The sequence below is a fragment of the Coffea eugenioides genome, chromosome 2 (genome assembly GCF_003713205.1).
Source record: "Coffea eugenioides isolate CCC68of chromosome 2, Ceug_1.0, whole genome shotgun sequence".
NCBI classification, from domain to species: Eukaryota; Viridiplantae; Streptophyta; class Magnoliopsida; order Gentianales; family Rubiaceae; genus Coffea; species Coffea eugenioides.
In genome coordinates this window covers 43897884-43912985 of record NC_040036.1, presented here as the reverse complement: position 1 = coordinate 43912985, position 15102 = coordinate 43897884, and the positions used below count along the sequence as shown (strand labels likewise).

Below are 15102 nucleotides of genomic sequence, written 5' to 3'. Positions count from 1 at the left end.
ATAAAATTAAAAAAAATTTGTACAAATAAAGAATTATTATTGTATAACTTCAACTGATAATTTAAGAAACATGCATATTAACATTAGCTGCACCAAAAAGCAAAATAATTAACATTACAAAAAGTTCAATCTTAAAAACAAACTAGTCACAATTCAAAAGTCACCACATTATCAAGCACTTAAATTACAAATGCATAAATGGAAGACACAAACTTCAAAGGTTAATTGTTTCAACAAACACACTTAACTAGTATAAACAATAAAATACCAAATTAGCAACCATATTGCTTATAATACATAACAAGGAATAGCACCAATAATTAGAAATAAACTGACAAATAAAATGATACTATTCATCAAAGTCAATATCATCCATGTCATCATCTTTATCTAGTGTATATACACTAGGTAATTTTCTTTCAATAGTTGGTGGTGGTTTTGAAATTTTCATCCTATCACAGGATCTAATCTACACGTAACAACCTCATTTCCTTTACCTTTTTTGCCTAACCATATATTATATTACAAAAAAGTTCATATCAAACTTATTCAATGTCTCAATATAAAAGATAGTAAATTAGTAATAAAGTTGAATATTAAAAAGTTAAAAACTTAATTGATGAAATTAAATCTTTTTCTTTAAGACAGTTTTTGGGCATACGCTTTTAACATTCCACTTCAGAGGCGCGTCCATGCACCTGGGCATACGCCCCAATAACACTTTCACCTTATCCGATCACTTCGGAGTAGTATTGGAACACTTCGTCTTAGAATTCGCCTTGCGAACCCCTTTTGAAATGAACTTATGTTCAAGTTAATTTAAACAATTAATCAACATACTAATCTCAATTTTGTTTGCTTGCTCGTTTTTAACATTTTTGCTTTCTGTGTATACAGGAGAGCATTTCCCGTGATCAGCTTGGTTAAATTATTGTGCAGATCCTGAAGTCTGCATCGCATGTTTAAAAGAAATTCCAATATATAGAACGGTATAATATAGGTGTCAAATTTTTGCTGGTAGTAGTTCCTCACAAGGAAATGCTACCTCTATCATTGTATGGTGTCGAAGCGATTTTGTCCTTGAGGACTTGGAAACCATACCAGATCCAATTAGTGGTTGCATCAACAGGCTGAGATGCTATGCTTTATGGCATTGGGTTCGAGAGTGCCTAAATCGCACAAGAAAAATGTGGTGCCAAAATCGATCAAGAGGCATTAATCCGGTCCAGATAGCTTGTTTGCCTCGAGAGTCTATAAAGGATCGACACGTAACAGAAGTTGTAGTGCAAAAACTAGACTGACGGAAGTTGCTAGTAGCTTAACTGAATAAGGACAGCACCTACAGGTCGTCCTGTGGCTCAAATTCATCATCCCGCAATCACACAAATTCAGACAGCACCTACAGGTCGTCCTGTGGCTCAAATTCATCATCTCGCAACCATACAAATTTGTTTATTTCAATAACCGCAACCATCCATCTTACTCTTATAACAAGCTACACTATAAGAGAAGGGAATTTCAAAGGAACTTGTATAGATGCTAGGAGGTGAACTGTCAATGCACTACTGAACTTTTTAAATTTTGCAAAAAAGAAATTACAGAAGAAGAGAATTCAAAGAGGCTGTATAGACATTAAGAGGTTAACCACCATTACATTATAGAACTGTTTAAATTTTTGAAAGAAGGGAAGCACTGTAGTACTTCTTTGTGGTGCATTAAGCGCGATTTAAACATGGCACTATATCCGAGCAATGCAAAGAGAATTCCAAAGATTGGTACAGCGGTCTATACCAATGGAATGGTAAAGGTGTACGGAGGGATGGAATGTAGACGGGAAACCAAACACGGAAATGCAGGGGGTTTTGTCCTGCCCCGTGTTGGAGATTGATTACCGGATGTCTAAAAAATCCGTACAGGTGAATATGGCAAGGACCCGGGTTATTAAGAGAAATAAAAAGAGGAAGTTGATCCTGAGTGAAATGTGAGGACCACATTGGAAGCCCATTGACATGATTGAAAGTGAAAATTTTGTCAGTACTCTTTTTTTTTTTTTTTTAATACAGGGAGTATCCAACTTTGTGAGATTAATCTCCCTGTGCCTATGCACCCCGCCCCTCAAGAATATATAAGCGATAGAGAGGTAACTTGAATGCACGACCTCGGGACCTAATTAGGTTACCTCGAAACCATCCGAGCCAACCCCAAGAAACAAGCAATCTAGGCTTCTGCCAGGTCCACATAGCTCAGCTCTTCACTTGGAATAGCTAAGTACTTGGTTGTTGATTATACTAGTAGTAGTTTTTTTTTTTTTTTTTTTAATCGGAGGTTGTTACCTCTGATGAATAGGGTGGATAGGGAAATTGCCCGAGCTAAGAAGCTGGACTGGTTTTTGCTTAGGATCCTTATTCCAGGGTCTCGAGTTCGAATCCCAGTAGTTACCGTCTTGGGCAATGGTCGGGTCCAACTTGCCCAGGCACTGTGAAATTAGTCGGCTGTAGACCCAAATACTTACAGTGTCGATAAAAAAAAAGGGTTGATAGGGTAATTAATGATAACGATTAATGTCTTAAACTAATTATACCAGCCGTGGTAGGAGGAAAAAAAATAATGAACGTAATTAAGTAGGAGATGTGAATTATAGTGAAGAATAGGTACAAGGTAATAAACAGAAGGGGACGGGGGAAGTTTAAGAGCCAGGGGAAGTTCAATTGAGGAAAATACTAAGGCGGAAGGTGCATTCAGCAAAAGCACATAGGAAGGAACATTGTTAGGGAAAAAATAAATGACTGGATTTTATATATGAGTAAATCTTATATATGCGGATAATATATATACTATTACCATTTGATCCATGATACATGTGCAAAAGTTGAATTTCAAATTTACGTTTTTCATAACTATCATTAATCCAAAACTAATAGTGCATATACTGTTAGTGTAGGAAAAATTAATTCTTTATATATACATACATATATACATGCATACATTCATATGTATATATATATATATATGTTAATAACCGGATTATACGGTTACTAGTATGTTTAAATTTGTCTTAGAAGTAATAAGTAGAAGTGAATGTGTTAAACAATTAAGATTTTGAGGAACTAATTAAGGAGATCTGCCAACTAGATAAGAGAACCCTGAAGTTCTCCTTTGAACGGCAAGTGTCAATGTGTTATTGGAGGAAACTGTAGTTTTTCAATTTTGGGGTTTAAGGAGTGAGAAATGTCTATTTGAGACTTGATATCCAAATTCAAAGGCATAATAGTTCCTTACTATTTTGGGGCTAATTGGTAACAATGATTTAATTATTTCATTTGTTTATTTTGTTTGCTTCTTAATTGATGGGAAAGGTCAATTGAGTCCTTTTATAAAAATTAGCTCTTCAAATAGTTGCTAACTATTTAGGATTATTTTTGTATGCTTGAAATTATTTGCTTTATAATTTTCTGGTCAAATGCAAATAGTTGTAGATTATTTTGGGCTCCTTTTATTACATGGGTTTTTTTTGGATTAATTAAGATAATGGAGCCAGTCAAATTAGTGTAAGTCATGTTAGGCCTGTTAGTTAGTGAAACATCCAAATTAACAAGAGGTTAGTCTAACACTTAGCCCTAATGAGATTCTCTCTTAATCATCATTTTTATTCGTTGTTTAGGTTTCAGAAGGAGAACTTCCTTCCCCTTTCTTCTAGTGAGATAGATAATGCCTATGAGCATGCAAAATCTTCACTTTTCTGCCAATTCTTCCAACAACTAATTGTACTTTCTTTTGATTGCAACCCAAAAAATCCTCCATGTGCATGTGAAGTTTTATTTTGCCCCCAAAATCAGCTTAGTGAAATTTTCTTTTCCCCCAAAATCAGCTCAGTTTAGGGATGAATGCTGTACCGATTCATCAATCATTTTTGCACTGGATTTGAATTTGGCATTGAAAATCTCCTCTTTTCTTGCTATTCGATTTGAAGTTTTGTTTTCTTTTAGAAAAGAATTTTTAATTATGTATGGTGCGGCTTTCAGAACCTACTACTTAAACAAAAGGGACATAGCAACCCATTCATATACCAGTAATAATTATAGGAGGCCCGCGACCCACAAATTAGGGGATCTCCCTCCCTAGACCGACTAGAAAATTGAAATCACTAGTTGGTTGGTTTCCCGACTGTGTTAATCAGTTTGGTTTTAGACTTGATAATTAGCATGACATCCTTAAGAAGAGCTATAAATATTGTAGATTCTAAGTGTTTTTTAAATAAAGGTACATTTAGTAGGGTAAATAGCATCATTGTGCAATGGTTGTTTATATTTAGTGGCACACGATAAGCATATCTACAATCCACAATTAAAATTTTAAAATTATCACGTAGTCCTTGAATTAAGTACTTTTGCAGAAAAAATTTATTTTTGCACCAATAAAAGAAACTTCAAAACCACTACTTGAGGGATGGCTACTAGTGTTCAGACACCGAATAAATTTATTAGAACATGGTAAAGGCACTTGAGAAAAGGTTGAAACTTAATGTTGATCAGTCTTGGAAAAGAGGGAAGGCAGGAGGTTGACAATTTACTCAGACCATGCTGGCAAATCTGTGATCCTGATGATGTTGAGCTTCCCATTCTGTCCAAAGTCAATTTTAGCTTCTCATAGCCTCCTCCACGTGAGGTATATTCTTCATTAAGTTAACCCACAACCCTGTTTTTATCCTAATAGCCATTATTACTGGTAGTAGCAGTAGTAATTTTCTCTCCTCCTTTTTCCCTGTGAGGATTTTTAATCAATTGTTGAGAATTTCAAGTTTTGTGCTTATTCACTCCATCAAAGCTGATTGAATTCAGATTAAATAAGATTAAACATAATTCAAGCTTGTTACTGAAAATTAAATTTAAATTGAAAATACAAAAGCAAGCTTGAAATTCTATTTTACTATTTTTTCTTCCTTGTCTTTGTTTTCTGTCCTTGTTATTGTTTAGTAACTTGAAGAATGGTTCCATTTATCATCTCTATGGAGAGAGTTTGGAGAAAATACTAAGTAGAAGCATCCATCCATGACTTTGTACCCTATATTTTTGTCCCTTTTCATTTGTTCTAAGATATATTTATTTTTTGCTAACATGGATGGTGAATGTATGGGTTAGAGTTATGTTATGATTTTACTTGTTAGACAACAATAATATTTTTGTAGTTTTTCTTAATTTTATCAAGTGTGTGTGTCTATATATATAGTGTGTGTGTGTCTATATATATCTATATATAGATATATGTTTATGAATATTGTAATTTTGTAATATTATTGCATATTTTATACTTTTATATGTTTTAAAAAAATCAAAATTTGTGGGATTACGCCCCATATCTTAGGGCTTTCACCCGGTAGGGCAAACATGGATCGCTCTGTCCAACACCCTCGCGTTTAAACCATTGCTCAGAAGCACCACACTGCTGAAGATGCAGTGTCAATTTCCTATAATTTGCTGCTTTTATTAGCTTTCCTTCATTGAGTTGTTGATTCGTCTGAATGTTTTTTTTTATTGCCATTTGCAATGTATTCTTTTTATGGAACCTGGATATGTGAGTTTTTGAGGTGAAGTTGCAGTATTTAAAATTGTAACATTAGGGAAAGCCCTCTTCCCAACTGACATGCAAATAACATGCATTGTCTTGTGTCCTTGCAGTGTACTTATTAACAATTTTGTATTGATTACTGTTCAGGTCCTACTAGAGCTAGCTAGGAATAGAAACAAGACCCCTCTACGAAAATCAATTGCCGGGCCTGGAACTCCACTTCCTCCTGAACAGGATACCGTAATCAGTCCCAACTACCAATTTGCTATTACAAAGAAACAAAGCAAGGAAGCAGTTGAGGAAACGGAGGATGATGAAGAGGCTGCTGATCCAAACCTAAACCCTTCTCAAGAGCAAAGAATAGATGCTTCACAAGGCGCTGCTCAGCGTGTATCTTTTCCAATTGGACCCAAACGATCAAAATGAGCATTTTAATCTCAATGGCAGTTGCCAAAAATCATATAGTGGTCAATTGTATGTTTGGGCTTATATATAGTTCTTCTCGCTTCAAAGTTCCCAGGAAGATTGACATTTGTCATCTCCATTTCTTGACTCCTTTCTCATAAGCTAGGCTTCAGTGGTTGGTTGTTTAACCTGTGGCTTTATGACCGTTGGTGATGCAATCCGGAGCAGTGTTGACTGGTAAAATTCGTCCCTGAAATGAGACTCTGAAAATGTTTTCATACTGGGAAACGACAAACTGGAGAATTGTATGTATCCTGGTTGCACGATTGTTTGTGCTCATCGATTGGTCCTTCTTTTAATGTTACTAACATTGCAGTAAATTTGCTCACATCCAGTGGAAAGTTCTAACTTTTTTTAAAAAAAAAAAATTTTCGAATTTGTGTTCATAATCATCGGCAATGCTTTGGGCTGGTTCGTGTATCCTGCTCTAGGTACAATTAGAACTATATTTGACTAGAATTGATGATTTCTGCGGTGGTTCAATAGTTAAGTAGGAAAAAGTCACCTGGTAAAACAAAAAAGTTCTACGGAAAATTCAGGCCACGATACAAGTAGAAACCAGCGAGAAGGTACTTCACGTTCTCACAACCTCGCTAGTACAAGTTTCGGCCTCAAGTAGCAACAAGAGCTACCTCACGCCTCAAACCTTAGATCCATATTCCATGTATGTTACGGCTGCCTTCCCTTAGGGCAGAAAACCTAGCTCTAGTAATTTCTCACCTAGATCATCAGGCGAGAACAAATAACTGTTTGATGCTCATTTTCCTTTTACTTCATGTGCCCTGCAAAATTTTCGTCAGGCGACAATACCCCCGAGCCAAAAAATGACAGAGAATTCTTGCAAGGTAAAGTTGCGATAGATAATCTTACCTTACTTGTCTACAATACATATGAACGTTCGCATCACATTGTTATTAGTTTTGGTTAGTTGTGAACAAGTCGTGCAGACTAACAAAACTGTCAGGCAACATGATTAGCAACTTGGTGCTAGTATCTGAACACAAAACAACACGTCCTATCAATTTAGTTAGCCATTTATCTGAAGCTGTTCGGTACAGATATATATATATATAGACACACACACACACACACACAAAAGAATGAGTAATTTGTCCATGGTACCCTATTACTACACGTAAAGTATCAGAACGGGTCAGCTGCTCGAGCCAATCATTGAACTACGAGAAGTTGGTATAGTGAGTCCTCTGTCGTACATGCGCTAAATCTCCTCCCTGTACTCCATCAATGATTTATCTGGTATTGCTGGAGTTAATTCCACAACATCCCTCATTTTTAGCTTGCACATGGGGTCGCTTATAGTTGCATGTTTCAGTCGGGGCCTAAGCTCCTCCTTCAGTAGAAATCCATAGTGTGTCTAATCAAGAGCTCCCCAATCTGCACTCTCAACCATGGCCCTTGACGGTCGAGTTCGCTGGAATTCCTGTACCGACATCTGCAACACCGAAAACCAGACTAGTTATGACAATTTGTATCATCATATGAGTAGGACTAAAATTTTAAAACCAAATAGAGGACCGAAGGGCAAAATATTTGAATGAACTCTTGGTCCCAAAAATGCCATCAGAACACCAGAAATTAGCCAACTAAATCTTTTGCTTCTGAATTAATTCTTTTGCAATCATTGACAACTAAAGAGATGTACAAACTACTGGAAGCATCAATAAAAGTTGGATTAAGGGCAGGAACGGTCCTCAGACGGACTATTTCCAAGCGGTCTCCTCACAATCCCATGCGAAAGGACCAGAAATAGCCACGTCATTCAGTTTTGGGAAGGAGCAAAAATGATGTCGCGTGAATCTGTAGAGTAAAAAGAAATTTGTGAACCTAACCAATGCCGTTGGAACTTAACAGGGGTTTCAAATGTTCAAAAATTGAAAAGAATTGGATTTATTTGAAATGAAACCCGGGAAAATCACCAGCCACATCATTTAGTAGTCAAAATATCATTCAATAGTAAGATAAGGGGAGAAATAGTTGTGGAGAGACAAGCTTGCATACATTCAGGTGATTATAGGTTTGAGAAAGAGATCTCTAAGGCACAAAGTGTGTGAGGGATGAAGACGCACAATGTCGCTGGTGTGTTAAGCAGGCATTTGCAGAGCAAAACAAGGAAGTAGAAGTAAAAGATCTACATTATCCAATGACACTGCATATGCAGAGTGAATTGGAATAGAGAAGAAACCAAGTACAGTACTTAGTCGTCCCTATTATCCCTGGTGAAGCGAACAGTAGTGATTAAGGGAAGTAGCATGGTTGACGGACACTAAGTCGGAGACCAACAAAGGTAATACATTCAGTTATTTCATGGAAAATATGTAAGAATTAGGCATTCTGCCTATGAGCTATAAATGTGTAAAAAGTAGGCAATGTGAGCGTATACTATATTGATTTGAAATAGATGTCATGGTTGTTGGCGGCATGGGTATTGTATGTGAGCAATAGTCACATAGTGTCACAGTTGTGCACAATAGGTTTCCAATAATGTACATGTTGTTAGATGACAATTACTATGCATAGTCACAAGTGTACACATTGTGAGTCAGGCATTGCAGTTAGTTAACTCGTTAGTACAAGGTAAGCAAAGTCCTCACCTTTTAAAATCCAGTTGCATAGTATACATATATCTTGGCTAAAAGAGGTTGAGTGGGATGGCTTGCGTAGTAGAAACTATCAGGGTAGTTGATAAGTACATGTCTATCAAAATTTACAACCGCATGGCGAGAAATTTACATAACTTAGCTGTTTCTTTGAATTTGCAAATGGGTATTTGGTTCATAGGTAATGTTGTCTACATGGTACATAATACGATAATAAAGTTGCTATACAGATGGTTAGTAATTATGTTGACTTCATGGCAGTATATATGTGTTGAAATGGGCCAAACGTGTACATAATTAATGACTTATGTGCAATCTTTTTATTGATGGGACGAGTAAGTGCAATGGTTCACATTGTGATGACTGATGTACACGTGGTAATTGATAGAAAATGTAGTTGTTGATAGCAACAAGTTGACAGAGGATGGGATTCTTAAAATAGGAATGGGGTTTGATGCAAAAGATGAGGCTTATAAATTTTACAATACATATGGTTTTGTCATGGGCTTCAGCATCCAAAAAGACTACTTGAACAAGGACTAGGATGGCTTGACAACATCAAGAAGGTACACTTGTTGCAAGGTATCCCATAACACTTATGTATGCATACATAGTCATAAATTTATAGAAGTTAGCCTATTGTTTAAATTTGCAATTAATTGTTGGCCCTTACATACTATCACGTGCATACACATAATATGGAAATGAATTTACTATATAGTTGTTCGCTGGTTATATAGAATCCACATAGGTGTACAAATTGGGATCTAATATGTTATATCCTACATGTAATTGTTAATACATTATATCTTGTTCAATTTATTTTGCAGCATGCCAAGGATAAAAATAGCTTCTTTTCACAAATCAATGGATATCAATCAAAGGTGGTAGAACAAAGAAGTTAGATTGGATAATTAGATTTTTTTTTATTTTGCCAAACTCATTATACTCATTAGAATGTATTTACACTTAGTTTTCTTATTGTACTTGGGGAAAAAAAGTTAAATTGCTAATTTTAGATTTTGTTTATCGATATTGCTAATATGTAGTGACGTGCGCAGGGTATACATATAACATTAAACTCATCCCAATCAAGTTTTACATTTATAAACTCCTAAATACCCCACACGCAATTTATCGCAAGTATACGAATCGTGAGCGAGTATAGGGTATTAAGGGTCGATCTCACAGGGAAGATTGCAATTATCGGTGATTTTCGAACTCCTTTATTATCTAGACTACCATAAATATAAAAGTAATGAAAATTAACACTAGAAAGCTCCTAGAGGTATGGAATTCCTTACTACTCTTGCAAATGAGATTACTGATTAAGTGAATGCTATTATCTTGGCTAGTTATGATGTAATTTCCTTAAACACAAGTCCAATATTTGCAACCAACAAGTCAATCACATACAATATATATATCTCAATTCTTCCCCCCACACTTAACATGCACATTGTCCTCAATGTGTCAAAAGGAAAATCAAGATAAAGAAAAATAATACTCCCCTATTGTTGCGATCGAAATGTCAAAGCATGAAGTTCACGAACCATTGGCTACTTATCTCCAATGCTTCATGCATTCCATTTATAACCATTAGTAATATTAACCTAAAGATGGAAAATGAGAAACAAATGAAAAACAACAAAATAACTCAACACATAATTTAAACATGAAATCACACAAAATAAAATAGTCAAAACATTGCGTTGCCTCCTAATAAGCGCTTTTGTTTATAATCGTTGGCTCGACTTTTGCACCTCATTAATGAATAATCCACCAATTTTGGTCATGGTGGATCATTAAAAGGTGACTTAATAGAAAAAGTCACATGTTCAAATGATATGAGAGGTGGAAGAAGCTTACCTGTCTCAAGTGAGTCATAGATATTACCTTGAACATGCACCACTTGAGTACTCACCAAAGGAACATCTGTGAGAACCCTCATTTTTAAAATACAATTTTCCCAAACTACATGCCTTGCACCAAGATTTAAATCACCTCTTATATGCCCTAACATTATATTTTACAATATGTTACAACAAATCCCTTGTATTGACCCTCACTTTAAAACATAATTTTCTTATTTACATGCCTTATTATAAGATCTAGACAATTTAATATATGCTCTTACAATATATTTCCTATGTATTATAATAATTTCCATGCATTACATTTCATTTCATTTTACTTGAAGTAAAATATTATCTTGAGTTGGATTCTAATAGTTCACCACTTGCATTTTACCAAGTGTTCCTTTATTAGTGGAAGAGACTTTATGTGAGTGATTAGAGGTGTTAAATTAGAATTGGTACATTTGGAAAGGTATAAATACCATTAGTCAAAGGATTAAGAAAAGTTGTGGTCAAGAAGAGAGAGATGTGGCAAAACCCTAGCCATAGATTTGTTTGACCAAAGATTAAGAAGACAATTTAAACTAAACTTGGCTCTTTTTTTTTAGTATGTTGGCCGAAATTCCTAGCTTCAAAAGAGAGTGTGAGAGAGAGAGCTCCATAAACTTATCTTTTACCCTTAATAAATGAAGAGCAACTAAATCAAAAGAGAAAGATCTAGAGTTTGTGAGAAAACTTTCTTCAATCCTAGTGGTTGATTCAAGCTTTGAGGTTTTCATTTTGGTGGATTGACTTGGCGGTCTGACGGGTATTTTACATACGTGCAAGCTAAAAAATACCGAATTACACCCGTTCACTGCAAGTATACAGATCAACTAGTAGTTTAGGGTATATATCGGGTCGATCCCACAAGGAAGAGTGAACAATTACCGGTATTACTAAAGCTTCTCTATTATTTAGACTATCAATGAATTATAACAAATTTAACCTACTGAAATTATATAAAATGACAAATGAAAGCTCCTTAGGTTGTGGTATCCCTAACTACTCATGCAAGTGCTATATTTGGATCATTGAATACTACATCTAGGCTAATTATGGTGTAATTTCCTTATGCATTTGAATCCTACTTTCGTAGTGAATCAATTATACTTATAACTAATCCATACCTATTCTCATGGTTATGAAATTAGCTACAAGTTCATTTCTTCAGTGAAATTACATGAAATGAATCACTAAAAACCACATAGGTGCACCTCTACTTTCGTGAGTGTACTCCCTATGTTTAGCACTTCTTGAACTAATGTTAAATCTCAATTTTCATTGCAGAAATAACACCTTAGATAATCACAATTAATGGTACCAGATTAATCATGATTTAAAGAGCTAAAGTGCTAAATAACTTGCTCAAATCATAGCAGTTAAATAGCCAAATGATAAACACTAACAATCATAGAAAGTTCAACCAAACCCAAGGCATAAACTTTAGAAACACATAATAGACATAAATTCCAGAACTTGCATATTAACCATAGTTAAGAATCCAATACAAAAGATAAAGAATTGGAGTAGAGATAACCCATGTCACTTGAGCTTCAACTTCTCCTTCTTCATCTCCATCTTCATCCTAATCTAGCTATTATACAAGAATGGATTAACTACACTAGCTAAACTATCCTACACTAAGGAAATGGAAGAACTACATTTCTGCACTCTTCAAGCTTCTCCCGTATATTTCCCCTCTTTCTCAGACCACCCAAAATGTCTCTGCATATAAACTGCTTAAGAGCTCCATTTTTCCAAGTCAAATTCCACATTTTGATTCCCAAATCTCAACTTTGTTAGGATAGTCAATAACAAATGTTTTTGACTTGAAAATAAGCCACCTTGTCTGCCCTTTTGTCTTCTGAAGCATGTGCACCGAATTCTCTTGCAACTTATAGCTGGAAAGTGGTATGAACACAAGAGAATTGACTGAGCAAATTGCAGAATTTCGGCCAGAAAACGCGCCTTTACAAAACGCGTCTACAACTCGCGTTTTGTGCACTCGCGTTTTCACTTTGTCCTTACTTCAACTGCAATTTTCTCCATGATGCAGGCCGAACTGGCTTTTGTGCAAAACACCAAAGTTGTAGATCTTTGAGTTAGCTTTCCAATGCTTCAAGAATCATCCAAATCGGAGCTTTGTAGACTGAAATATGATCAAAATACTAAACACTGGTCGGAACTCTGTTTTCCACTTTGGACAGCTGAGTTGAATTTCGGTATTTCAACTTTTGGACTATGAAAACGGATGAATTGGACTTTGATGTCTTCATACCAAATGTAGATATATCTCTTAGCTTCAAAATGGTACCAAGATCACCTTGATCTGATCATTGTAGCTCCTGATATAGTCAAAATACGAAAATATGTCTGAGTTGTCAAAGCTGACTTTTCTTGATTTTTGTCCTCAAATTGCATTTCTTCCTTTTACACTTCATATTTTATTTTCCTCACTTTAATCCATCTTCAATCATCCAAATATCTTCTCAATGCACTTCATTTGATGATTGAATCATTAAACCTACAAAATATGAAGTTTTTACCATAAAAATCCATAAAATGCAATGTTTAGCCACTTTAACATAAAATGTAGTTTTTTACCAAAACCTTAGTTATTTTAGTTATAAAACTAAATAATCAAACCAAAATTAACTAATAAAACACACTAAAAATACGTAAAATAAACCCTTGTCACGGTCCAAGCTACTCACAAGAAAGGTAAGTACACCTTAAATGGTAGTTTATGGTGATAAATCATGTGTTTCAAGTGTTAATGGCAAACCATAAGTTGTTTGGGTTGTGAGTTGAAGTAATCTCTTGAATTAGACAAAAGAGTAATTAGTTAGAAAGCATGCCTACCAAGTGTTTGATGAAATGCATGCACTTTATTCATGATTGTTATGAAGTATTAACATGTTTTAAAGCCCTTTTGAGTGAGATATAACACTTGGTATGTGATTTAAGTGGAAATCATGAAAGGATGAAAGTTAGAAAATTTGGAGAAGGTGCTGTTTGAAATTTCAAGAACTCGCTACCCTATTTTGCTTGGATATTTTCGTGCTTAATATGACTACAAATGTGAGGGATATATATTGTGTTATGTGTGTGGAGGTTGTCTACAAAAAATTAACCAATTTGGTTGGCTAAATTTTGAGTTATGAGCAAAGAGGCAAAACTGGACTAGATCCAGGAATTTTTTGACCAATGATCTTGTGAGGGTCATAACGTTTTCTTCGATGATCGGATTTGAGTGCTGTTTGTGGAATTTGAAAGTAGACTCTTAGAGCTTTAAAATGGTACCAAGCTCATTTTCTTGTTCATCCCGAGCGATTCGTGGCGAGTCTTGAAATTTGGCTGCCCGTTTATTATTGTTCATCTGAGACTCTCCAGAAAATTCATTTGGTTGCTTGATTTTGAACCACTTACGTTTGGATTTTGGAAATGATTTATTCTACACAAATATAGCCTTGTGAACCTAATTTCCAACGCCACTGATGGAACCTAATTCTGACTTTTCTACAGTGCATTATAACCATTTTCCCGAGACTGCCGGGCAAGACTATTCAATCCGAGAAAAAAAGAACCGTTAAGTCTAAATGAAACCTTTCTTTTGCCGAGCTTTCATGTACACATTAAACTTATTTTCTCATGAACTTTTACCATGGTATGGACCTCATTGCATGCCGGATTAAGTAGTCTGGACTACTCACTTGGTTTCTTAATGAACCTATAATTTAGTGAGAAACGAATCTAATTGTTAATAATTTCACTCGTTGCCTTAGGTTTGGGGAAACGCAGGTGACCATAACTGAGACGTTTGACGTTGATTATTACTTTTACTTGACAGGTGAGTGTTCCACTACCTGCTACCTGTTATGTGAAATATCGGAATATCTGAAATACTTGATTTGTGACTGTTAGAGCCAAATACTGTTTTGATAAAATGGAGGCAAGCGTGTACTTTATCGCACTCGACCTCCCTTGTTTTTCAATGAGGCTCTGTGTACTGTTATTATGAGATGTGATTTCTCTATATATGACTGTGTTTAAGTTGTTTGGGTGATATTCCATCAACTACTGCTACTATTTGGGTACCCAACCTCTTTGGTGAGTCGGCTGTATCGAGCCAGCAAGGGCTTGGTCGAAAAGGCCGATAAACCTTGGAGACTGATGTTTGGAGGTTCCTGGTGAAGTATAGCCGTTATGCTTGCTTGTTGTGTTGCCCAGCACCACCAGTGATAAAATCCTCGACTTGATCCTGTTCCTTTGGAATCTTGAATTCCTGGTATACTCGAGTATTATCAAACTACTGTTTGTGGCGTGCGGGTCTGGTAGGGGGTTGATTGGTGGACGGAAATTGGTGAAAGTGGTGTTCTACGGACCCTATATACTGTGCATACAAGTGTTGACGGAGTGTCAACAAGAGGCAATTATGATCAAGCTCAAGTGGATCTTTGACTTTTGAAAGCCACCCGTATCCTTGAATTGAACTGTGATTAAACTGTTATTCTACTATACGGTGTTTATTTGGTTATTTTGTGACCTTATGTGGC

At 35.6% G+C, this 15102-nt stretch overlaps 1 pseudogene; it reads left to right on the top strand.

The window, feature by feature from the left end:
* Nucleotides 1-1732: 1732 nt before the first annotated feature.
* Nucleotides 1733-6130, top strand: LOC113759778 (annotated as a pseudogene).
* Nucleotides 6131-15102: the final 8972 nt, after the last annotated feature.